The following is a 26,979-nucleotide window of genomic DNA, read 5'->3' on the forward strand; positions in this document are numbered from 1 at the left end:
ATTTGTTTAATTTGTGTAATAAAATATCCAACAGAACGCATCTCACATTGAACGTTCACGTTGAAGCGACTGTCAATGAGGCAGTGCAGCGACACACCCTGTTGCAGCTGCAGACATACTTTATGTATCTGTCTTCCATCTAGCCGGGTTCGTCTCTCGTGATTCCCACTGAACGCGCTTCGAACAAGGAGCCATGTAGTCCGCATGTGACGCATATGTAAATATATATTTAGAAAGGACTGTCTGAGTACATGCGACGCGGGCTTGATTCCACCCAGTACCAGAAAATTCTAATGTTTATTAGGTGTCGCTATGCGGTAGCACATACATAGTGACACAATTGGGCGTCAAAAAGGTTTATCGAAAAGCGGCACATACCCACTAACACATACCATGTGACCCAAGATGGCGTCAAACAGGGTGATTGAAGAGTGGCATATAACTGTTACCACATACCGAGTAACCTATTTCAGCGTTAAAAGAGGTTCATGAAAGAGCCGCACATCCCCAGCGACCCATTTAGAAAAAATACCTACTCTGAAAATATCTCTGAATGCTTACAAATTTGGGACCATTGTACAATCTTACAAATATTACGTGAAGTGCTACAAAGAATAATAATTCTGTTTGGAAATTTATATCGCAGGTTGGTTTCTGCGCGTTTTCTTGCCGATGGTGAAAGGATGCAAGCGAGCTACGTTTCTCGAAATGGTCAATCCAAATAAGGATTCCAAGTAGGTGAAACTGGCAACCCCTAATTCTCTGGAAAAGTCACCGTCATTTAAAAACCGCTTGTTGCTTGTCAGTGTTTGCTGTTCCATTTTTACTGCTGCTCGGTGCACCGTGCCTAAAGCTAAGTTCTTGTTACTCATGTGCGTATGTATTACTGAAAGTATCTTTGTTTAGCGAATTTGTAAAAAAAATGTTTGCTATCTTCTTCCTTTCACTCACCTTTGTCTCCGTATTCCATGGCATTTAACGAATTGTAAATCTCGTGTTTAGGTAAGAATGACACCCAGTGATCAAGATTTCTGATGGTTGGTTTTGAACCAGGTTTGATAAACACGGCAGTCCGATGCTGCACCCATTAGAACATCGACAATCTAGTAAGGCAAGGTGTCGCTCAAGTGGTTTGACAAAAGATTGTCCCCTTGCATTGCGTGGAGTTGCCAAAGAATGCTAACTGCATGAAAAGATCTAGCATTAAAGTTATGCCTTTAATTTTAAATACAAACGCGAGAAGCATTCTAAATAAAAACGATTCTATTGAGGCTAAACTACTCGAACAAGGACAGACACACTACAGTACTGACTGGTACGTGATTACGAAACGAAATAAGTAATGTATTAGTCTTTCCTCCAAGTTTCAGTGTCTTTCATAACGACCGGACATGCAGGGGTGGAGGTGTTGCTATTGTTGTCAAGCCATCAATACAAGGCCCAGCTTTGTTCATAGGGACCTGCCAGTACCCAATTCGAAAGTACAAAGAGGAAAACAACTCTTCTCCTTCCAAGCAGCGAAGAGCGTCGTCGACTCTGGGCAGCGGATAATCATGTCTTCGCATGACCTTACGGAATCGATTTTCGGGGTCGGCCCATGGCAGCGCTTAATGACTGCTTCCCCTTCGCCGTGGGTCGGCCCGGCTTTGCACTACCTTCAGTATCGGCACACGTATGGGGAATGCTTAACACCTGCTTCACCTTTGCAGCGAGTCGGACCGGCATTGCACTTTCTTCAGGATCGGCCCACGCATAGGGAGGGATTAACGCCTGCATCACCCTTGCAACGGGTCTTTCGGCATTGCATTATCAATGTGGTCGACCCACGTATGGTGAGTGCTTAACGCCTGCTTTGCCTCAGCTGCGGGTCCGCTCAATACTGCAATATCTTCGAGATCGGCCCACGTATGAAATTCAAGGGCGCGTTACAGGTTCCCGAGCCCACAGGGGTACGTGACATTGACTTTGGACCCTTTCAGCTTTATGACCAGGATCGGCGCAGATGTCAATTTTTTCTTTTTACGGACGCCGAAAAAGCTACGGAAGGTTAGTCATATACAGCTTTCGCTGTAAAACAGAGTTCCGTAAAGTAGTTAAGACAGCTTGATGCTGGGAATTCAATATTTTTTGTTTTTCGCTTGTTCGTTTTTCTTTATATTTAAGTGTAGGTAGGGGATTAGGCAAAATAACAAGCACGTGGTTGCGCTACTCACCGCTCTATTTGAAGAGGGACATCCATCAATACATCCGTCAATGCATCAATACATCCGTCCATCCATAGATGGCGGTTGTGTTTGACACGTCCACGGCGTACGAGTAAGAAAATGCGATGCGTTTTTCTACGGAGCCAGGGTTGAGCGCACATCGAAAGCCGCAGGGAATTGCAGCCCACGTATGGGGAAAAGTGTCTCGCTGAAAAGTTTCTGGCAGAATAGCAATTTACGTGCAATGATGAAGGCTGACAATTATACGAGTACTACAGGGGCATCTCAAGTTTAGTGCTGCAATGAGACAAAAGTGGGGGGGGGGGAGGGGTTGGAACCAGTGTGAAGAATATTTGGAAAAATAGTGTAAGGTATTTAAAATAGTATCTATTTTTGTACTTACCTCTATGTACCTTATTTTGGATAAAAGAGATGGGAACAAAGGCGTTCTGATTCGCCCTCGTATAGGTCGATATACAGACCGACAGATATGTAGATTTAAACCAGTACTCTTAATATCAGATTTACAGTAGGAAGGCTAATCGCTTTAAGAGGCACATACAACAAAGCATATCTGTGAGCAATACATAGAATAACAAAGGTCATCAAAGTGTGAAAGATTGGAAAAAGAGTTGGCCACCAAGCCCCGAAGGATAAAACTTGGCCGGTAAAGAACCTTTCCTCCAAAACTAACACAGATGAAACCGGAAGTGTAACTACGATAAATTATACAACTTTATATAGCGCACATATTTTTAATAAACTGAAGGTGTTGTCCATGGTAGCAGAGCTTCCTCAGACCAATTATGACAAAACGGTTGACGTATATTTTTAAGCGAGTATTTTCTGCATGGGATGACGACTGCATTAGCAAATCTAGCTTCAAAAAGAAACGGAAATTGTGAGAATTGTCTGCTAAAGCATAAGCGTTCCAGTACAGTTAACGGGCTTACATTTCGCGCTAGCGACATCACTCATACGGAAGAGGTCACCATTGCACTGCCTTCTACTCACTATGATTAAAAATTAAATCTCCAACTCGCGAGGGGCCTGTCCGAACTTCGAGCAAGGCTGAGCTCCATACTTAGCCTGCCGACTACTTCAACATTGCATCTACACAGGGGACCTCGCTCACGGGAACATAGTATGGGCTCCGGCTCATATGGGTCTCGAGGGGAACGAGGCAGCCGACGCCGCCGCCCGCGCGCTCAATTTCCGGGCTTCCTTTCTCGATCCCCTAAATCAGGGTCTCGTATTCAATTCCGCGTGTTCCTTTAAAAACATTGTCCTTCGTAATCAATCTAATCATAGCCCTTGCTCTCGTCCGAGTAAATGACTATTTAAGACGGAGGAGCGGCTTCTACTCCGTCTCTATACCAACACTCTGCTGTGCCCGGCAGCTCTAAAACATTTTGATATTTCCTTCACGGGAAATTGTCCGCACTGTGCGGAGAAGTCTATCTACCACATAATATTGGCCTGCCAATCTAACCCAGCTATTGCCCCTGACCCCAACACTTTTCGGTAGGACTTGGTTGTGACTCTGCTCGGCTGATACGACCTGCAGGCCTAAATGGCATTGGTCGATCGCGCTAGGGTAGTGGCCGACGCTACTCCCACCTAATTTTTGTAAGGCCCAAGCCCTTTAGCACCAACTCCTGCATACCTCAATGTGCTTCTCTATTGAGAGCAATAAAAGTTCTTCAGCACCCTTCAATGCTATAGTACCATTTCAACAGGAGCGCCAGGTACGAGCGCGCCTCGAAGGAGCACAGTGGTCTAAAGAGAACTGCTGCTGCAGTATTGCGTGAGGCATAGTGTGAGAGGAGAGTGCATCGCTGCGACTCCATGTCTCCCTCGCTGTAGCTCTCTCAAGCCTGTATTAAGCACGCGTTCCTTGTCCATGCAAGCTCTCGCCTGCGTCCTGACTTTGTCTCGTTAAGGCCCAATGAAAACACGCCAAGCTTCTCCATGCGCTAGCTTGCCCACAAGCTGTTCATCGCTCAAAGGACGCTCAGCAGCATTCAATTGGACTTGCGCCAGCCCGAAATCTGAAGTTGCCCTACGCGAAGATTCCAAGTTGCGTTACCTCCAAATTTGAGTAGGCCTACCGTCCAATATAATTTGGCCAAACCCCAGTTTAACTTGGCCCCCAAATTCAGGTTGCGCCGCCCACAAACTGCTATTTGTCTTACCGCCTAATTTAAGTTGGCTTACCCTCGCATTTAAGTTGCCCACATCCAAAACTCAGCTGACCCAACCCCAGACTTGAATTTAGCCCACGCCACAATTTCAAGTTGACCCATCTCCAAATTTCAAGGTGACCCGACCCCAAAGTTCAATTGGCGCACCCCAACTATAAGCTTCCCCGTGCATGTTTTGAGGATACCTTTGTGTGTATATTTGTATTCTATTCGTTATGTTCTCTTTGTTTGCGTTAACTTGTTTCTTATTGATTAACGCCTATAATTAGCTACGATCCCCTTGATAAAAATTTAATGACTTCGCAAATTATGAATTTTTGTGCATATACAATGCATTACGCTTTTTTCGTGACTGGGCTGGGGGGCTCAGTTAGAAAGTTTGTCCTTTTTGGTAAATGTAATATTCGAACAAACTCTGGAGACCTAAGTATGTCATTGTGCAATATTGTAACTGTTGTCTACTGCTTATTGAATGTAACTGTCTACTAGTGATTTCTTAAGTACATCTGTTAAGCATTTATTATAGCGAATGGGTTATGCCCAAGGAAAATGAACATGCGTTTTATGCATCCATATAAAGAAATTCGCTATAATCCATAGCCGTGTGCGAAGGGCAAACTTTATTGCCAAAGCACTTGAAAGTTCTTTAGCTTTGGTTTGCTGCTGCGCTGTGCTGAGTTTCAGACGGAGGCCCGAAAAAAATAATAAAAACGACTGGATGCATCTGGTGTCTTTCAGTGAAAACAAAGTGCAAATGTAAGCTTTTCACCTGACGCTAATATGATTTGCATTGGTCTTCCTTCGGGATGTTGCATCAAGTCGCATTTAGTACCCGAATACAAGAAATCTAAATCAATTTTGGGCGTTGCAATAAGGGCGGCTTTGCTGATACATGCCATAAAATATGCCAATACTTTACTCAGGCTAGAGAAGGATTTGAGCTTTCAGTCAATATAAAATTTGCTGGTTGCTTCTTGTTTTTATTCACTCAAAAAGCACGTGACAGCAAAATGCATCGCATGTCGTGATAAACGAATAAACATTGAAGAGAACGTATATCTGCTGAGTCGGCCTCTACCTTTTTTGCTATTTGTGGATAAAGCGCTGCTCAGCAAGCGGCCCTTAAGTCACGAAGCGCTGATGCATGGTGTTGGACATTGTTCTCGTTCTTGTTGCGATTGAGCGTTTGTTTCCACTTTAGATTTTCATCGGACAATTTGGGCTATCGAAGCATTTTCCTTTCGATGTAGAAGGTGTTTTTGTTACCACAGCTTGGAACAAACACTGGAAGAGAAACAACACCCTTCCCCTCCTCCCCCCCCTTAAAAGAAACAGCACAACGCCATTTCCTTTAGGAATAGCAGGCCACACAAGAACTAAAATGCAGAGGGTAAAAAAATGGTCCCAAATAAATGTTTGCTAGCAAGTCAATATTCTACCGGCGTGATGTTCTGAGAAGTATATTCACCTGCCAAAGAAAGTGTCTCAGAATTTGGCCTACAGCTCGATTCGGAGAGCTAAACTGTGCGTAGAAATACGTCGAGCACAAGGTAGCCGGAAATAGTATTAAGCACCGCTAGCCTTCCCACATGTCATAACCGTTACCATAGTGATCTAATACCAGGAACCCCTTATTAGCTTCACAAATATGCCTGCTACTCTAATTTGAGTATAACATAACACAACGACTGGTGTTAGAGCCAGTTGCGCCATGGTTTTCGATATCTGAGAGCATACCAATGTTTCCAGATCCCGAGCTTCGCCCTTGTTTTCTAATCAGACCATAAAAAAGAACACTGAATGTTTTAAATTGATAAAATTGGGAAGCGAATTCCTTTCGGCTAAGCATTAGCCGCAACCAAAGTGTCGTGTCAACTTTTTTGACCTCATTTAATTCTGCATTCAATTGGTTTATATACGAAAGAGAAATCGCTTGTTCTGTATATGAAATTAGATGGTAACTTTTACATGGCAGGAAGCTGAAATTTTTCATTCCGTTTATACAGACCATGCATGCGGGCAAATTAATTTTCACGCTTTATTTAGTCTTTTTATTCTGTCATCCTGCCTATAACATGTCGTTTAATAGAACACGTCGTAGGGAAACAAAGCGTAAAGAAGTCTTCTCGCAAATAAAAGTAGCAGTGTTGCTTCAGCGCTGTTACAAGTAACCGTTAATTAGACACAAAACCGTCACACATTGTTGCCGAAGCGAAACTGTAAATATATCACAAGCTCTTAGACACCATGCGTACTCGCCTTGAAACTACCATGTGCAAAAAGGGAAGAAGAAGGCTGATCTACCTGGTATGTCACCTATCTGATGCACATTGGGAGATATATGTTGAACTGGTGAATCTGTTAAGTTACGCGCATGAAGAAGACTATGAAGACTATGACTATGTAGACTATGAAGAAGACTTCTGTCATTCTCGCTTATTGTGGGCCTCTTTATTTCTCGGTGGGTTTTTGGGCAGCATGGACATGATATCCGATTGGTGGGGCCCGAGAATGCTCCGCACAGCTCGAGCGCGCCGCACTCGTCGATGGTGCGGGCTCCAGCGCTTGGCTCAAGATCCCGCGCTCGCAATCAGACTGGAGCTTCAAGGGGGTGGGATATCCTTCTGCTTGGTTGGCTGAGCCTATTCAGTTGATTTATGTACCCTAAGCGTTGAATGCAGGGGAACCGAGCAAATGTGAAATTCCTGCAACCAATTGTACATTTGTAGGCCGTATATCAGTTGTTATTCACCAGATTGGGTTTGATAAACTAGAAATAGTCTTGCATCGTGAGTTCTCTCAAGCGACACCATTGCTGATCAAGTGGAAAACGTACTGGTAAGCTAGTGTTTTCTGAATATCACCCACAAGGCTAAATTTACCACTAATTGCGTCATGCTGGCGCGAATGGTGCCATCTGCGCACGCCGCTTACGCATGATTGGGTAGTGGCTTCTTTACTCTACACAACAATACCAATGCAAAGTGACACATTTATTTATGTATGTGAAAGCTCACGTGCTTAAATTATGACATAGATAGGTATCTAAGCCCGCAATCGGACTGGCTCCTTGTTCGCAATGAGCCCGCCGTGCTCAAAGGGGGTGGATGCAAATACCTCAGTCGCGCTGGCCCGAGTTTCTTCACGTGATTTCCGGACCATGGTTGTCGAATGCCATACCCGAGCAAGCGTGGAATTGCTTCGACAAAGCTGCATACGTGTGGTCGTCAGAAGTACTTTTAAACAGAGATTCCAGTTCGATGGAATGCACCGAATATGACTCAGTGCGCTCCCTCAAAAGCAGAAGCTCCCATTTTTATCGAAAAGGATACTGTCGAGCTATGCCTCTCTTAACGCCGAGAGTTAGGCTAAATTTGACTCCGTTTGAGCTAAGCGTTATAGAACAGCGGCACCACCTTTGTGCACGAATAATGTGCCAGGCTTTTCGTATCAGAAGAAAAATAGTTGTGAAGTGTAGGGCCTCCAGCAATGTTCACATAATTTTTGTTTCTTTTCGGTTTTTAGCGTGCGAGTGTGTCCCTTTCAGGTAAGGGTGTCAGACATTCAAACAATCAAAGAAGCTCAAGTGGGCAAAAAAAAATTATTTCCCTGTGTATTATGAGGCGCACCCTATTGGAGGGCTGCTCGTAAAGGGGACGCAATCCAGTTGACAGCTTGCTCGCAAAGAAGTTATTAGGTGTTTCTAACGGCAATATTGCATCAGAAGGGGACTAGTACCAACAAAGAAACATCCTTCAGTAGGTTCTCTATCATTTCTGAAATTTGTCAACAAGAGTATGCCATATCCGCCGTGTTTAAACTTCAGCCTCGGACGTGCTTTTACGCTGTGCCGGTGCTATGATGTTTCTTTCTACTTAGTCGCATTGCACAAGCTGCCAGAGGGGACAAATACAAAGTTGCGGCAGACTGGTAAGCATGGCTTCATAGACTATATGGAAGAGGCCTGTGATGTGTTTCCGGTAAATTTCAACTGGGTTCAAGTAAAATGCCATCATGTGGTAGAGGACCACTTTGAAAATATACTCATAGTATGAGTGAGGAGAATGAGGACAATGAAGGAGTTAATATTCGTTACTTGCAAATGCTGCAATTCTTCTCGTACCTTCAAAATATTTTAGGCTTTTCAAAAAGCTCAGTGCACCCTAAGCACCTACTTTACCTTATATATCAAGAAACTGTACACATTGTACTAATGCTCGACCCACTCTATTGTGTCTTCACTATTCTTTGATAGTCTGCGAGATTCCAACTTTTGTATAAGCGCTAAGCAATACGTACAAAGATAGTGTGACCTCTTGGAGAACTATAAAAACTGCTCACTCTTATCACATGAGTGCAACATAATTTTACATCACCCGTAGCTGTCAGTTTTCGGAGCCCTGATGGTTTAGTTCGTCAACTTGGAAAACACACATTATTTTCAGTGCTAAAGCTTGGTCAAAAGCTGCCGGCGATTGCCATCGTGTGCTCTCGACGACGTCCGTAAAAATCAGGGTTCAGCGCTCTACACGCAGGCTGAAATCGAGCTTGCGTAAACTTACATGGCGTGTCACACACCCAGGCCCCTTCGCAGGCAAGCCTAGTGTCGAAAGAAGACAATATAAGCAAATAAGTTTCACCGAAATATGAGCTACAATTCTGAATTTTACTACAACTTCGGATTGCATCGTTCAACAGTTTGATCGTTATCGAAGCTGTATATTATTCGCAGAATTTCGAAACTGAAAAAAAGATATTTAGTGACGTTTACTGAAGGCTAGAAGAATCAGTAAAATATGTTCAGAAGGTGAACCACTATGCAGTTACTATGAAAACAAAAATCTTGTACCAAGTTCTTATTCATCGTAATCTCCATTATTCAGATACGAATGGTTTTTGTTTAAACCTCAATAATTATACTAAGAAGACTTTAGCTTTGCTTTTCCAATATAAAGCTATACTGCGTTAGCAAAAATCTTCAATATTTCGTATGTAATGCAAGCGGTACAGTGTGTATGTCAAATCACAACAAAACAAGAAATTATCAGCTACCGCAACCATGCAACAAACAAATGCAATAAGCGCCTTTCCTACATGTTCAGAGTAACTTGCTTATGCATATACAGACCCGCAACAATGGCATATTGGTTGCGGCGTTGCGCACCTAAGCCCGAAGGCGCAGGATCGAATCCCAGGCGCGGCGCCCACATTTCGACGGGTGCGAGAGGCCAAAACGCCCGTGTACCGTGCAGTGGATGTGGAGTAAAAAACCCCGGGTGGTCGCAATTATTCCGGACTTACCTGATACAGATTGCTTCAGAATAATGTAGTCGTTTCTGCATGTAAAACCCCAGTATATTAAACATATTACCGTGAATATGATGAAACACTATCGCCAATAGGTAGAACGAAAGCGCTGGCAAAACTGTATCGGAATATTTTGAATTTCCCGTGAGATCTTGTGACAATACTGGGAAGACAGCTCTTTTAGAAGAAGTGTCCTGTTACTTTGAAACGTTTTCTTAAGATGAGAGCAGATTCAGAAACAGTGGCACTGTTTCTTCTGAAAAACCGTCGAAAGCTACAGTTGAGATTGTTTCCGTACATTGATACACACTAAACGGCTGTACAAATTATGGAGAGGAATTCGGCGGCAACACGAAGAAAGAGGAAAAAAAAGCGCTCACACAAGTGCGTCATACTAACCTCATGCGTCAACGTGTTTCGTGCGGCAGTTTCGCTTCGCTGCCCTTTTACCTGTGATTTATGATATTGTTACGGATGGGATGGCTTCGTTTACAGGATGATAGATGGTTAGCGTAGAGCAAGAGACAGGGCGGTCATGCAAAGCCAACAGGCCGCAGTGAGCTCCTCGCGCATATTTCTGCTTTCTCTTCCTACGGCTGTGTCGTGCAGCGGGAATGTATTGTTTCATTAAGCCTAGAAAAAAGAATAAGAAGTTCTCGATAGCTGGACACTGACAGCGTTGACGAATGTCGAACTACGCAGTTATTCAGAGGGCGACCTCTGCGACTGACAGCAATCCTCCAGTCTTACCTCAATGGTGCTAGCTTTTAATCGTTCTCGATGGGTGACCTCTACGGCAGCTGCATTCCGACTCGTGCTTCCATGCAGTAAATTTTTTTCCACGTTTCCTGATCAGGAGCTTTTGTCAATTGAGTCTCCAAGAAATTAGAACCCAGTGGTAGACCTTGTTTTAGAGCTTTTTGTTTACTTTGCGTGGATGAAACTTCGACAGAATGCATCTCTAAATAAATGTTCACGTTACAGCAACTTTCATTGAAGCGACTTTCATCGACAGACCCTGTTGTGGCTGCAGACATATGTTTTGTATCAGGTTTCTATGTAGCCATGTTCATCTCTCGCGATTCCCACTTAATGCACTGCGAACAAGCCGCCACGTAGTCCGCCCGTGACGCATATGTAAATATACATTTAGATAAAACTGTCTGAGTACATGCGACGCGGCTTTGATTCCGCCATTACAAGAAAACCCTAATGTTTTTTTGTTGGTGTCATTGTGCGGTAGCACATACCCAGTGGAACATACCAAGTGACCCAAGATGGCGTGAAACAGCGTCATTGAAGAGTGGCATATAACTACTAACACATACTAAATAACCTATTTCAGCACAAGAGAAGCTCAGGAGAGAGCCGCACATCGCCAGCATCACTATCAGCAAAACTGCTTACTCTCGGGCAATTCATATTTAATGTTTACACATTGTGGACCATTGTAGAACCGTACGAACATTTCGTGAAGCATCGAATTGCTTCCATCGTCATTTATTGGATTTGTGAGCTACGTGCGCCATGGTACGCTGATAATTTATGCAACAATATCCAACAGATTTCGTGCCGTTTCACAAATACATACCATCGCCGCAGTGAAAGCACAAAATAAGGTGCAAAGCACATATCATGTGGGTGCAGGTGATTTTGCTGGCGAAAGAAACATTGTCCTGGCGCACAGGGCTGGGTAGGATATACAAGCAATTCAGCTGAGTGTTATTAAAGACGGGCATTGCACATCTCAATACTGGATGCCGATTTTGGAAGAATACCCTTCACATACGGTGTGCCATTCTGCCGCTCATAATTTTGGCGCTTGCGTCGCCACAGTATTGCACAATTTTCAATGATGAAACTGTACTGTTATCCAGGAGTATTTTTTTTTTTGCAATAGCGAGAATTTCTCTTTTATTGAATGAAATACACCGTTCACGGAAACGGTGCCGAAAACAGAAAAATATAATTTTTTTTCACTTTCTCTCGTTGATCTTTCTTTTTCATTTCAGAGCTTCATTTCAATCGAACATATTCTCACAGTTCTAGACCCTACGACTGTTGCACTTCTCCCCACCGGTAGCATTCCGAGGATCCAGCCTTCATATAGGGTGATGAATTATCCAGCCCCGCGCTGTAAGAATTCCTGCAGTGCACTCAAAGCTATAAGGATCAAGCACTATGAAACTGGCGCCTCCGCGTCAAAGCTACTGAAAGGGAAATATAAGGGCAGGGTTCACCGTGAGGCATATTGTTCCTGCGGGCACTGTACCTGCAAAGTCGATCGCAGCAAATTCCAGCGGTGACTCAGACCAGCTGTGCAATTCGTAGAAACGATCCATAGTAAAGAAAAGGTTAAACTAACATAAAAATTGGCGTCACCTGTGATCCGCGACAAGGAATGCGCCGCGAAATGAGACCAGAGGCATGTGCTTGCTGCCGAATAGATAATCAAGGTTACCATCCCCTTTTGGAAGAAAATACGAGATGTGGCCGCTCAAAAACCTTCCATGATCTTACGTGCCTCACGCCTTTGCCACGTATATAAATTTTTCGCTGAACTACTCTAGCATATAAGTTCAAATTTAGAGAAACAAACAAGCGCTAAATTAAGCACTGAAAGAGCAAGATAGATTTTATTCTACGTATTCAATTTTTTACGGTATTACAAGTTGTCAAATATGTGCGTTTGTCTGGCTGCCTTTAATAGCTACAATCACAGCTTGCCTTGTCTTGCTCAAACTTTGCGTTTGTTAGTGAGAAAGCTCTATAACATGAAAAGATTCCTCAGCCTGATTTATTACTTTGAAAATGAAAAAAAAACGGCACATTAGGATTGTTTCCTACAGGAATGACTTATAACTAAAAATCATTTACTTGAACTTGTGCTCTGTTATCACAAGTTCTAACAAGTGATGGTTAGTTTTTTTCGGAAATTGTAACTTTCTCGCATACTGATAGAAACAGATCCCGAATGAAAAAAAAACACGTGCTCAAGCTCTTCTAAAATAAAAAACTACTCTGTTCCCTATAGATCGAGTCAAGGAGGCGGCCATTGCCAACACCGAGTGCACGACTGTGCTCTGTGATTCTAGGACGACAGGGAGAAATCACGCCAGTACAACGGTGTGTGGGGAATCCACGCGTGTGTTCTCCCAAGAGGGTGCGATCATCCACATGTGGACGCCTTTCAGTGACTCCCCTACTGCGTGAATCTTTCTCGATCATTTATGAGGCTTGTAGTTTCGTACTCACGAACTGTCCGAGTTCTTGGCTTGTTACGGTCTCCCTGTCGTCTAAAACCAGCCACGCATGTTATTACGGCGCTGGTTGAGATGTAACTATTATGGTGAAATTTATTTGCACAGTAATACATTGTGTCAGTGCTTCCAACACCCTCTCCCCCTGCTGCCTCTATTCTCAGTGAACTTTTCGTGTATTTTTTACGTTCCAATATTCCGGTCCTAATGATGTGTCATTCACAGGACTGTTTACTATAAGGTATAAAAATAAAGCATAGTGACATGGCTAGGTTGCTGCTTAAGTTTCCATGAGGTTATGTTTTTGATAACACAATGTGTTAGAAATAGGGCAGCTATATGGAGGCTACATTATGTTTCGAAGCCTAAACCGGCTGAAAACCGAGGTATACAGAAACATTTAACGAATTAACTTTCTTCAGCTGGAACGCGTATCATTCAATTTTCGAGAAAGTGCTTCTGACATACATCCGTCCTAAATGCCTCCCACGGCTAGCAACGAGGCCTTCATTATTTCATGAGCGAATAACTGTATAAGCGCAGGAGCGATGCATATTATTACATAAAAGCAACAAGGCGAGAACATTGCACAAAACAAGTACAGCGTAATATGCGTTGAAACCAACGAGGCTGCATCACCTCACAGCAGTGGCGATTTCACCTCATAATGCTAGCAATTACACTCAATCGACGGAAGGACCACATTATCGATCCGTCCTGGACTTCATTAGATCCGACCCGCCGTGGTTGCTCAGTGGCTATGGTGTTGGGCTGCTGAGCACGAGGTCGTGGGATTGAATCCCGGCCACGGCGGCCGCATTTCGATGGAGGCGAAATGCGAAAACGCCCGTGTACTTAGATTTAGGTGCACGTTAAAGAACCCCAGGTGGTCGAAATTTCCGGAGTCCTCCACTACGGCGTGCCTCATAATCAGAAGGTGGTTTTGGCACGTAAAACCCCAAATATTATTATTATTATTCATTAGATCCGCTAATCTCTTTTCATTGATTTAATCATCCTTGTTCGCCCCCATTCCTTACGCCTGTATTCCTTGAGGCAGTGGTGCGACAGTGTCACGCGCATTGACTTTCCTGCTTTTTGCAGCTTGACTACGCTTCGGCTGGAGGCTGCATCGAAAGCTTGTTGTCAGCGCTGGACAAGACTGCACTGCCAAGGGGTGGATCCTAATCTGCCAAGAAAGAAATTGTCATCGCCGACTGCTATCAGCCTGGACCTGCTACCGAGCATGCGCCGACATCACCCCCACCTGTATCAACTATAGAAGAACCCTGCTACGGCCGTAGACGCTCAGTTCGGCAGTGGTGCGACAGTGTCACGCGCATTGACTTTCCTGCTTTTTGCAGGTAAGCAAAATTTTCTGTACGTGTTTTTCACGCCTATTTCCTTCCTCACCGCTGCCGAACAGAGCTATTGTAGTGATCGTTGCTCAGTTTTCTTTGTGTTACCAGTTTTCAGGTGTGTTACCAGCTTCCCTTTTTAAGAAATGCCGCCCTCGAAGGGAAAGCGCGCGGATACAGACGACCTGGACAGTTCACGACAAGAGTTGTCTAATTTCAGAAAGGAAGTTTTTGCTGAATTCAAAGCGCTCAAGAAAAGTGCTCAGTATTGTAGCGATACCTGTGATACAGTGGCTGAATGTCACAGAGACCTCAAAGAACTGATGAAATAAATTAAGTCACTGAAGACTAGCAACCAAGCTCTTCAGGAGGAAAACCGCAGGTTAACTGACCGAATCGAAGACCTCGAACGCTATTTTCGAACAAACAACATTGAAATTAAAGGCGTCCCTGCAGACTATGAGCCATTTGAAGCCGTCGCGAAGTTGGCTGAGTTTATCGGTGACGCTGTGACCGAAAGTTACATTGATGTTTGTCATCAGGTACCAACCGCAAAGGGAAATGAAAAAAACATTGTCGTGCGGTTCGTGAGGCGAGAAAAGCGTAATGCAGTCCTTGCGAAAGCAAAGGAAATGCGGATCACGACTGCTGTGCTAGGGCAAGGGAAAGCGAGTGCCGTGTACGTAAACGAGCATCTCACCCGAAAAAGTAAGCAGATACTTGGCGCTGCAACAGCAAAAAAGAGGCAGGTGGGGTGGAAGCACGTATGGACTAAAGACGGGAAAGTCTTCGCACGTCGAGAAGATGGCTCCCCTGTGCTTCGGCTCATCAGCCTCGATGCCGTACAGCTCATTACAAACAATGCTGGAGAGCCGTGATAAGCCTCTCAGAGCAATCTCTTTCAATCCCAAGCTTACATCTTATTTTCTTGTTGCGCCAAGATGGCTGTTGCGCCGAAAAACCTAAAAACACTGCGAAACAAGAATTCCCCAGCCTTCCTTCATCGTAATGCACGATCATTAGAAAATAAGTATGATGATATAGATTTGCTTATTGATTCTACTGATGTTCACTTTGACGCCATAATGGTCTCTGAAACTTGGTATTCACGACAGAACGTTCCGTTTACGCGTACTGGTTATGAAACCTTCGTACTAAACCGTCCGCAACGCCGGGGTGGTGGCGTGTTGCTGTTGGTTAGTCGCGCTCACGACGTGCACGTTCTGAAGGAATTGTCTGTCTCAAATGATAATTTTGAAATGTTAACTGTGCAAAACGGCTCCAGGATTATATCAATGGTCTACCGGCCTCCTAACGCTCGGTGTCAAGTTTTTCTTGATTTTTTTGAGGAAATGTTAGAATTCGTGTCCCAAAACAAATGTGTACTATTTCTCAGCGGTGACCTGAACATAGATTTGCTATCTGTTCCCAGCATTAGTAGTGATTTTCAGTCAATTCTCATATCTAGTGGATTTAAAAGTGTTATAAATGAGCCAACCCGCATCACTGATAGAACATCTAGTCTACTTGATCTGTTTATCACAAATGCAGACTGTGAAATTGTGTCAAGTGGAACACTTATGTGCGATATTAGCGACCATTTTCCTGTCTTTGCTTTTATTTCTGATGGAAATGAAGAAAAGCATGAACGTAGCATTCTTGTGCATACGCAGCATATTACCGATCGTTCCCTTCATGCATTTCGATGGAAAGTTCAAATTCATGATTGGAGTCATGTTCTATCGTTTACCGACGCAGATAGCATGTACGAAGCGTTCATTGTGGATTTTAACACCATATATAAGAAACATTTTCCAGATATCGTAATCACAAAATGTAAGAACTCTCGAAAACCTTGGATAAACATTTCCCTTTACAAGCAGATAAATTTGAAAAACCGCATGTACTGGGAATTTGTGAAAACCAAAGACGTGGACAAGTTTAAGGCCTTTAAGGCCAGGTGTTTAGAAATAGGCTCAACGCTAAACTAAACGCCGCCAAAAAAGAGTATTACCAAGCCTATTTTAACGATGTGGTGAGCAACACGGCTCTGCTCTGGAAGCGACTGAACAGTCTTATAAAACAGACCAATGATTCTAATGTTAACAGCATGCTTGTGAACGACCGCGATGTCCACGGAGCAGATCTTTCAAATGTTTTGAACGATCATTTCATAGCTGTTGGAAAGCCTACAAGTTGCAACAGAACAGGCATACCCTCGATTCATAAAACAGCACAATTTTCTGGTAGTATGGTGTTTTTTCCCACAAGTGAAAATGAAGTTAAAAATGTGTTTTATGGCTTAAAAAATTCAAAATCACGTGATGTAAATGACATGCAAGTTAGGCCAGTCAAATTTGTTATAGACATAATTGCGCCCATTTTAGTTGAAATCTACAACTTATGCTTATAAAAGGGCTGCTTTCCGAAGGAAATGCAGATTGCAAAAGTGGTAGCAGTCCACAAAGGTGGAAATAAAAATGACCCAAATAATCTCAGGCCGATTTCCATTTTGCCTGTCTTTTCGAAGGGCTTAGAAAAAATCCTGCACAAGCAATTGTATGGTTTCTTAGACAAACAATCGCTCATCTCGACATCTCAGTATGGTTTTCTCAAAGGCAAATCAACGGAATTGGCTTTACTAACACAAAAAGAATTCATAGCTACAGCGTTTGATGCAAAAGAACTAGTCTTAGGTATACATTTAGATTTCACGAAAGCATTCGATACTGTTCATCATATTACACTTTTAGCTAAGCTTGAACAACACGGAGTACATGGTCACGCAAACGAGCTTTTGTCTTCGTATCTGCAACATCGGTGTCAGTACGTTTGCCATATTCATTCAGACTCAAAAATAAAGGCCATCTCACATGGTGTGCCAAGAGTGAGCAGTCTGGGACCACTTCTTTTCATTGTTTACATGAATGATCTTTTTTCGACCGCTGAAAGCATCAAATGGATAGGCTATGCAGACGATACCACCATTTTTTTCAGGGGCACAAATCAGGACACTCTCGTCAATTATGCAAACATTGTGCTCCGGGATATCGCAAATTGGTGTGATAGAAACTATTTAAGAATTAATGCTAAAAAAACGCAAGCGATCATGTTTCGCCCAAAGCATAAGGCCCTAAATCTTGAAGACAGGCTGTATTTAAAAAGTGAGGAAATTAAAATTTTAAATGAGGTTAAAACACTAGGAGTTATATTTTCAGAAAATCTGATTTGGAACAAACATGTGGAATCTCTTTGCGGAAAGCTAAACAGAATAACGGGACTGTTACATAGACACCGACATGTCTTGCCTACCACTGTGAAACAAACTTTATATAATTCACTTTTTCTTTCCACACTAAATTACTGTCACCTAGTCTGCGCAACGACATCAAAACAAAACATCGCTAAAGTCAAATTATGTCAAAAACGAGCATTTCGTGCTGTAGCTAATCTTTCCTCCAAAGAACACACGTCTAAATATTTTAACGAATACAAAATTATGCCGGTTGAATTCATTTATTCATTTCGCCTAGCATGCCTGTACAGAACAACGTTGAGAAGGGGAAATGTTGATTATGTAAAGTTGTTTAACCTGAATCGTCGCGAAATTCCCTATAACACGAGACATACCGACATTTGGTTAACAAGCTTTTGTCGTACTAATTATGGACATTAATCTATGTCCTACCGCATGGCTGATCTACTAAATACCCTAACTACAAGTGGATTAAACCCGAATACTATGTCTTCTCGTTCTTTTTTCACTTATTTCCTCTCGCAAAATCCCGCTGTGTGATTTCTGTACTTGTATTGGATTATTGTATACATATTAGTACGTACATTTGTATTGGTATACATTAGTATCAGTGTATGTATATGTGCATGTATGCAAATATGCTTATGTTGTCTATTTATATCGAGTTTGATACATCTGATGTATTCAATCTTTGTTCATTTTTTAGCTGTATTCACAGCTTATTTTTCTGAGAATATTTCGTATGCAATTCTATTTTCTTCAATTTCTTTTGTTGTTGTTCTGCAGAAGAAAAAAAAATACTGCCTGTACGTCCATGTTACCTTTTTTTTTTCAAATTGCCTGTTAAGTGCCTTGACTTATGTACCTATACTACTGCTGCACACTGTCGAATTGTACCACAGGGGGCCGGGCTTAGTCAAGCTGCAGTAATGCAGCTTTTTCCCGCCGCCCCCTTTCTCTTTGTTGAGAGACGAAATAAAACTTAGATTTGATTTGATTTGATTTACTCTCCCATTACACAAAAGTGTAGCTTAAAGATCTCTCAGAGATGTCTTAGTCCTAAAGGGTGCCTATAGTGGCATTTGTAGTTTTACTAAGTCTCGAGAATAAAGAAAGCACTACTGAAGCGCTCATTGTGCTCAGTAAAAGGAATGCTGACATACCATTTCTGACTTGGCTGTTCATCCCGATACATTCTTGAAAAAACATATGGAAAAGAACTAGGAAGCGTAAAGTGGCCGAAGGAATTTATTTGGAATAATTTTTTGTAAGATATGGTTTTGGCATGTAGCAGCTGCGTCAATTACGACGTCATGAATAGAGATGAATGCGCTGCAGAAAAATGGTATCAGAACATTCTCTCCAAGACGCATGTACAAGTTTATTATTTCACATTGTTGTTGCCTATCTCTGGCAAGAAATGCCATGAAATTATTATGTTCACTGCTACTCACCACCAAAAAGGAGAATAAACGAGTAGAACTTTATGCGCATATACATACTGCTGTGTGTTCTAGAGCATTGCTATTTTAATAATCTCTTTATTATTGAAGTGCAGCCAATAACAGTAAAAAAAGACGTGTAATTATTAACACACTCGCACTAGGAGAGAGACTCTTGTAAGAAGTGTCAGGATTGCAAAGAAGACGGTCAACAGAATGTTTGGTAGGGACGTACGTCTGAACCAGATGTTCCGGCTAGCACTTATGATCACAGACAGAGCCACGGATCTTCGTTGGGGTTTTAGTAACGCAACGAAGCTACATGAGGGCTTATCAGCACTAGCAGCATGTTTGCGACATTTAAGGACATACCTTTATTGAAGTTCAAGTAATGGGCGCAATGGCACTAATGGAGCAACCATTCAAATAAAAGTCACGCAGCCGTTAAAGTTTTTGAGGTAAAAAAAATTTAGCACTCGTCGAAATCAAACGACACATTGAACAAATGATTTCCGCTGTGATTTATTGTATTTCCTCGATGCCATTCAAACTGGACTGTAGCGATGCCGCATTTTGGTAGTTCTTACCGCCTCTCAAGCAGGTAAGTTTCAAGATAGCACTGTTCGCTACGATAATGCACTGGCTTAAGTATTGAAGACCTCGTCCATACCGTGAGAAAACTGCTGACAGATATCCTGCGGCGAAAGATTTCTCTAGGAATCGCTTTTTTTTTCCTAAAGCACAAAAAGCAGGTGCTAATAGTTCGGCAATGCTAGTAACCATCCGTGCCTTTTAACAAATAATGAGAAATAGGGCCAGTGGATGTACGCTTTCCTTAACTTGTTCAATTTCTTCTCAACACTTTGCATATACACGTTTTAAGCATACTTTGAGCGTGCAGCGAGTTAAAAGCAACATCACTACGATTTCCTACGGCATGTCAAAAGGTAGAGTTACATGTCTAACAACACTTATTCCTAGCTATGCGTTTTACGGTGTGAAATTCAGCATATTGGCAAAATTGCCAGTTTCAGCCAAAAGAAATGATTGGATTATGTTAAAGCATAACTGCAGCGTCTCCTTATGGACTAGGCTTCATAAAGTCTACAATCCCATCGAAGCATTTTATTCATTTCTTCCTGGCTGGCAGTCTCTGATGAATGTTTTTTCCTGAATTTTCCTTACAAGAAGCGCTCACATGTGTCGTAGTTTCTTCCTCCTTTCTTTCAAAAGCTTTAGCTATTCGGAAGACATCTATGCGGGGAAAGAAACGCACAGGCCAGGTTTCTGTGCCCCGGTGACTCTATGAAGCATCTAATTGCTTTCATCGTCTTTTATGCGAGTTGTTAGCTACGTGATGCATGGTATGCACATGAAATATGCAACGATATCCAAGAGAGTCCGGGCCCTTCATAAAGGCGCACAACGGCTGTAGTGCAAGCACAAAATTAGGTACAAAAGGCATACCCCGTGGGTGCAAAAAATAAACATTGACATGGCGCACCAGACTTGATGCGCCTGGTGGGCTGACCGGCGTTATACACTGGCTTCTCACATCTCAATTCTCGATTCTGATTCTGGGAAAATCCCCTTTAAATCCGTTGTGTTGATTTGCCGCTCAGAGTTCTGGCGCTTGCATCACTAGAACTCTGAGCGGCATATACCTAATAACACCAGCAGGCCCAAAGAGAATGAAGATGCGTTTTTTGCATCGATATAAAGAAATTCGCTATATTCCATAGCCGTGTGCGAAGGGCATACTTTATTTCCAAAACAATCGAATGTTCTTTAGTTTTGGTTTGCTGCTGCACTGTGCTGAGGTCCAGACGGAGGCCCGAAAAAATTAATAAAAACTTCTGGACGCATCTGGTGTATTTCAGTGAAAATAAAGTGCAAATGTAAGCTTTTACCTGAAGGTCATATGATTTGCATTGGTCTTCCTTTGGGATGTTGTGTCAAGTCACATTTGTTATCCGAATACAAGAAATCTAAATCAATGTTGGTTGTTACAATAATGGTGGCTTTACTGATACACGCCGTAAAATATGCCAATACTTTACTAAGGCTGGAGATGGATTTGAACATTTAAGTCAATTTAACATTTGCTTGTAGCTTTGAGGTTTTATTCACTCAAAACGCAATTGTCACCCAAATCACGGCACATCGTGATAAACGAATAAACATTGAAAAAATGTATATCTGCTGAGCCCGCCTCTACTTCTTTTGCCACTCGTGGAATAAGCGCTGCTCAGCAATTGGCCCTTAAGTCACGAAGCGCTGATGCCTGGTGTTGGACATTGTCCTCGTTCTTGTTGGGATTGAGCGTTTGTTTCCACTTTAGATTTTCATCGGACAATTTGGGCTATCGAATCATTTTCCTTTCGATGTAAAAGGTGTTTATGTTACCACAGGTTGGAACAAACACTGGAAGAGAAACAACACCCTTCTCCTCCTCCCCCCACCGAAAAAGAAACAGCACAACGTCGTTACCTTTAGGAACAGCAGGCCACACATGAACTAAAATGTAGAGGGTAAAAAAAAATGGTCCCAAATAAATGTATGTTAGCAGGTCAATATTCTACCGGCGTGATGTTCTAAGAAGTAAATTCACCTGCCAAAGAAAGTGTCTCAGAATTTGGCCTACAACTCGATTAGGAGAGCTAAACTGTGAGTAGAAACACGTTGGGCACGAGGTACTCGGAAATGGCCTTAAGGACCGTTGACCTTCCCACATGTCATAACAGTTAGCATAGCGATCTATTACCAGGGACCCCTTATTAGCTTCACAAATATGCCTGCCACAATTATTGCAATATAACACGACACAAGGGCAGGTGTTAGAGCCAATTGAGCCATGGTTTTCGATATCTGACAGCATACCAAAGTTTCCAGATGCCGACCTTCGCTCTTGTTTTCTAGTCAGACCACGACAAAAAACAGTGAATGTTTTAAATTTAATAAATTTGGAAGCTAATTTATCTCGGTTAAGCATTACAAGCATCCAAACTGTTTCCCAAATTTTTTGACTTCATTAAATACAGCATTCAATTGGTTTATATGCGAACGAAAAATCGCTTTTCCTCGGCGTGAAATTTTATGGTAACCTATACACAACAAACAACGCAAGTCATTCTTTCGGTTTATGCATGCCGAACATGAGGGCACTTTACTTTTCCCATTTTATGTAGTCTTTTATTTCTGTCAAACTCGCTCTAACATGTATTTATTATCACACGTCCTAGGGAAAGAAAAAGTACGCATGTAATCTCGCAAATAAAAACAGTAGTCTCCCCTATTTGTTGTAACTAGCAACTGTTCAGTCGATGCAAGACCGCCACACTAAGGTGCCGAAACTAAACTGTAACTGTGGAACAAGCTCTAAGAAAGCATGCGTACTCGTCTTTCTGAAAATACCACCTACAAAGAAGAATAAAAGAAGGCAAGTCAGTGTCGGTATGTCACCTATACGATGCTACGTAAGTGATATACGTGGATCTGCTGGAGCAGTAAAATTAAGTGCCAGGAAAAAATAAGACTGCGTAGTAGGATGACAGTATAATTTTTCTATCGCTTACGCTCCGTTTGCCATTTGTTCTCGGGGTTCTCGGCCTGTTTGTTTTGCGAAGGGTGTTTGATATCCTCCTGCTGAGGCCGGAGAACGCCCTGCATAGCTCGTGCGCGCCGCACTCATCCATGTTTCGGACTCCTGCGCTTGGCTCAAGACCCCGCGCTCGCACTCACAATTGAGCTTCAAGGGGGTGGGATATCATTCTGTCTGGTTGTCTGAGCCTATCCAATTATTTATGGACCCTAAGCGATGGATGCAGGGGAACCGAGCAAATGTGAAATTCCTGCAACCAAATGCACCCTTGTAGGCCTTATATCTCTTGTTAATCACCAGATTTGGTTTCATAAACTAGAAACAGTCTTGCATCGTGAGCTTTTTAAAGCGACACCATTGCTGCTCAAATTGAAAACGTACTGGTGAGCTAGGGTTTTCTGAATGTGATCCACTAGGCTTAATTTGACACTAATTGCGTCATGATGGCGCGAATGGTGCCATCTGCGCACGCCGCTTACCCATGATTGGGTAGTGGCTTCTTTATGCTACACAACAATACCAAAGCAAAGTGACATTTATTTATGCATGAGAAAGCTTACAAGCTTAAGTTATGATACAGATAGGTATCTAAGCTCGCCATTGGACTGGCTCCTTGTTCGCAGTGAGCCCACCGTGCTCAAAGGGGTTGGGTGCAAATACTTCAGTCGCGCTGACCCGAGTTTCTTCACGTAATTTCAGGACCATGGATGTCGAACGCCAGGCCACCATACCCGAGGAAGCGTTGAATTTCTTCGACAAAACTGCATACGTGTGGTCGTCATAAGTACTTTTAAACAGAGATTCCAGTTTGATGGAATGCACTGAATATGACTCAGTGCGCTCCCTCAAAAGCAGAAACTCCCATTTTTATCGAAAAGGATACTGTCGAGCTATGCCTCTCTTAACGTCGAGAGTTAGGCTAAATTTGACTCCGTTTGAGTCATGCGTTATAGAACAGCGGCACCACCTTTGTGCACGAATAATGTGTCAGGCTTTTCACATCAGAAGAAAAATAGTTGTGAAGTGTACAGCCTCCAGCAATGTTCTCATAATTTTTGTTTCTTTTCGGTTTATAGCGTGCGAGGGTGTCTCTTTCAGGTAAGGGTGTCAGACATTCAAAAAATCAAAGAAGCTCAAGTGGGCAAAAAAGAATTATTTCCCAGTGTATTATGAGGCGCACCCTATTGGAGGGCTGCTCGTAAAGGGGACCCAATCCAGTTGACAGCTTGCTCAAAAAGAAGTTATTAGGTGTTTCTAACGGCAATATTGCATCAGAAGGGAACTAGTATAAACAAAGAAACATCCTTCAGTATGTTCTCTATCTTTTCTGAAATTTGTCAACAAGAGTATGCCATATCCGCCATGTTTAAACTTCAGCCTCGGACGTGCTTTTACGCGGTGCCGGCGCTATGATTTTTCTTTCTACTTAGTCGCATTGCACAAGCTGCCAGAGGGGACAAATACAAAGCTGCAGCAGACTGGTAAGCATGGCTTCATAGACTATATGGAAGCGGCCTGTGATGTGTTTCCGGTAAATTTCAACTCGGTTCAAGTAAAATGCCATCATGTGGTAGAGGACTCCTTTGAAAATATACTCATAGTATGAGTGAGGAGAATGAGGCCAATGAAGGAGTTAATATTGGTTACTTGCAAATGCTGCAATTCTTCTCATAACTTCGAAATTTTGTAGGCTTTTGAAAAAGCTCAGTGCACCCTAAGAACCTACTTTACCTTATATATCAAGTAACTGTACACATTGTACTAATGCTCCACCCAGTCTATTGTGTCTTCACTATTCTTTGATAATCTGCGAGATTCCAACTTTGTATAAGCGTTAAGCAATACGCACTAGAGCAGTCACTTCGGTGTTGTCAGTGCAAAGATAATGTGACCTCCGGGATAACTATAAAAACTGCTCACTCTTATCACATGAGTGCAACATAATTTTACATCATCCGTAGCTGTCAGTTTTCGGACCTCTCATGGTTTAGTTCATCAACTTGGAAAACAGACTTAATATTTTCACTGCTAAAGCTTGGTCAAAAGGTGCCGGTGATTGCCATCGTGTGCTCTCGACGACATCCGTAAAAAGCAGGGTTCAGCGCTCTACACGCAGGCTGAAATCGAGCTTGCGTAAACTTACATGGCGCGTCAGACACCCAGGCCTCATCGCAGGCAAGCCTAGTGGGGAAAGAAGACAATATAAGCAAATAATTTTCACCGAAATATAAGCTACTATTCTGGATTTTACTTCGCATTCCATCGGTCAATAGTTTGATTCTTATCGAAGCTGTATATTCTTCGCAGAATTTCGAAACAGAAAGAAGATATTTAGTGACGTTGACTGAAGGCTGGAAGAATCAGTAAAATATTTTCAGAAGGTGAAGCACTATGCAGTTACTATGAAAACAAAAATCTTGTACCAAGTTCTTATTCATCGTAATCTCCATTATTCAGATACGAATGGTTTTTGTTTAAAGCTCAATAATTATACTAAGAAGACTTTAGCTTTAATTTTCCAATATAAGGTTACACTAGGTTAGCTAAAATCTTCAATATTTCGTATGTAATGCAAGCGGTACAGTGCGTAGGTCAAATCACAACAAAACAAAAAATTATCAGCTACCGCAACCATGCAACAAACAAATGCAATAAGAGCCTTTCCTACATGTTCAGAGTAACGTTCTTATGCATATACAGACCTGCAACGATGGCATTTTGGTTGCGGCGTTGCGCACCTAAGCCCGAAGGCGCAGGATCGAATCCTAGGCGCGGCGCCCACATTTCGACGGGTGCGAGAGGCCAAACGCCCGTGTACCGTGCAGTGGATGTGGAGTAAAAAACCCCGGGTGGTCGAAATCATTCCGGAGTTCCCTGCTACAGAGTGCTTCAGAATAATGTAGTCGTTTCTGCAAGTAAAACCCCAGTATATTATATATATTACCCTGAATATGACGAAACACTATCTCCAATAGGTAGAACGAAAGCGCTGGCTAAATTGTATGGGAATATTTTGAATTTCGCGTGAGATCTTGTGGCAATACTGGGAAGACAGCTCTTTTAGAAGAAATGTCCTGTTACTTTGAAACGTTTTCTTAAGACGAGAGCAGATTCAGAAACAGTGGCACTGTTTCTTCTGAAAAACCGTCGAAAGCTACAGTTGAGGTTGTTTCCGTACATTGATACACTCTAACCGGTTGTACAAATTATGGAGAGGAATTCGGCGGCAACACTAAGAAAGAGGTAAAAAAAAGCGCTCACACAAGTGCGTCATACTAACCTCATGCGTCAACGTGTTTCGTGCAGCAGTTCTGCTTCGCTGCCCTTTTACCTGTGATTTATTATATTTTTACGGATGGGATGGCTTCGTTTCCAAGATGATAGATGCTTAGCGTAGAGCAAGAGACAGGGCGGTCATGCAAAGCCAACAGGCTGCAGTCAGCTCCTCGCGCATACCTCTGCTCGATAGCTCGTCATTGACACCGATGACGCATGTCAAACTACGTAGTTATTCAGAGGGCGACCTCTGCGACAGACAGCAGTCCTCCAGTCTTACCTCAATGGTGCTAGCTTTTAATCGTTCTCGAAGGGTGACCTCTACGGCAGCTGCATTCCGACTTGTACTTCCATGCAGGAAATTTTTTTCCACGTTTTCTGAGCAGGAGCTTTTGTTAATTGAGTCTCCAAGAAATTCGAACCCAGCGTTAGACCTCGTTTTAGAGCTTTTTCTTTACTTTGCGTGGTTGAAAATTCGACAGAATGCATCTCTAAATAAATGTTGACGTTACAGCAACTTTCATTGAAGCGATTTTCATCGGCAGACCCTGTTGTAGCTGCAGACATATGTTTTGTATCAGGCTTCTCAGTGGCCATGTTCATCTCTCGCGATTCCCACTTAATGCATTGCGAACAAGCCGCCACGTAGTCCGCCCGTGACGCATATGTAGATATACATTTAGATAAAACTGTCTGAATACATGCGACGCGGGTTTAATTCCGCCCATTACAAGAAAACCCTAATGTTTTTTTGTTGGTGTCATTGTGCGGTAGCACATACCCAGTGGCACATACCAAGTGACCCAAGATGGCGTGAAACAGCGTCATTGAAGAGTGGCATATAACAACTAACACATACTAAATAACCTATTTCAGCACAAGAGAAGCTCAGGAGAGAGCCGCACATCGCCAGCATCACATTCAGCAAAACTGCTTACTCTCGGGCAATTCATATTTAATGTTTACACATTGTGGACCATTGTAGAACCGTACGAACATTTCGTCAAGCATCGAATTGCTTCCATCGTCGTTTATTGGAGTTGTGAGCTACGTGCGCCATGGTGCGCTGAT

General features: G+C 42.7%; 1 protein-coding gene and 1 long non-coding RNA gene across 3 annotated transcripts in view; both read right to left on the reverse strand.

Annotated features, from left to right (window-relative positions):
* Window positions 1–26,979, reverse strand: part of LOC135899004 (uncharacterized) — a 154,162-nt gene that overhangs the window by 22,977 nt on the left and 104,206 nt on the right. The window lies entirely within an intron of this gene.
* Window positions 23,190–25,532, reverse strand: LOC135899003 (uncharacterized). Its single transcript, XR_010563490.2, has 3 exons — window positions 25,335–25,532; window positions 24,776–24,813; window positions 23,190–23,393 (listed from the first exon to the last, which is right to left on the reverse strand). It is a non-coding gene; the product is annotated as an uncharacterized lncRNA (long non-coding RNA).

This window comes from Dermacentor albipictus, chromosome 7 (genome assembly GCF_038994185.2).
Source record: "Dermacentor albipictus isolate Rhodes 1998 colony chromosome 7, USDA_Dalb.pri_finalv2, whole genome shotgun sequence".
NCBI classification, from domain to species: Eukaryota; Metazoa; Arthropoda; class Arachnida; order Ixodida; family Ixodidae; genus Dermacentor; species Dermacentor albipictus.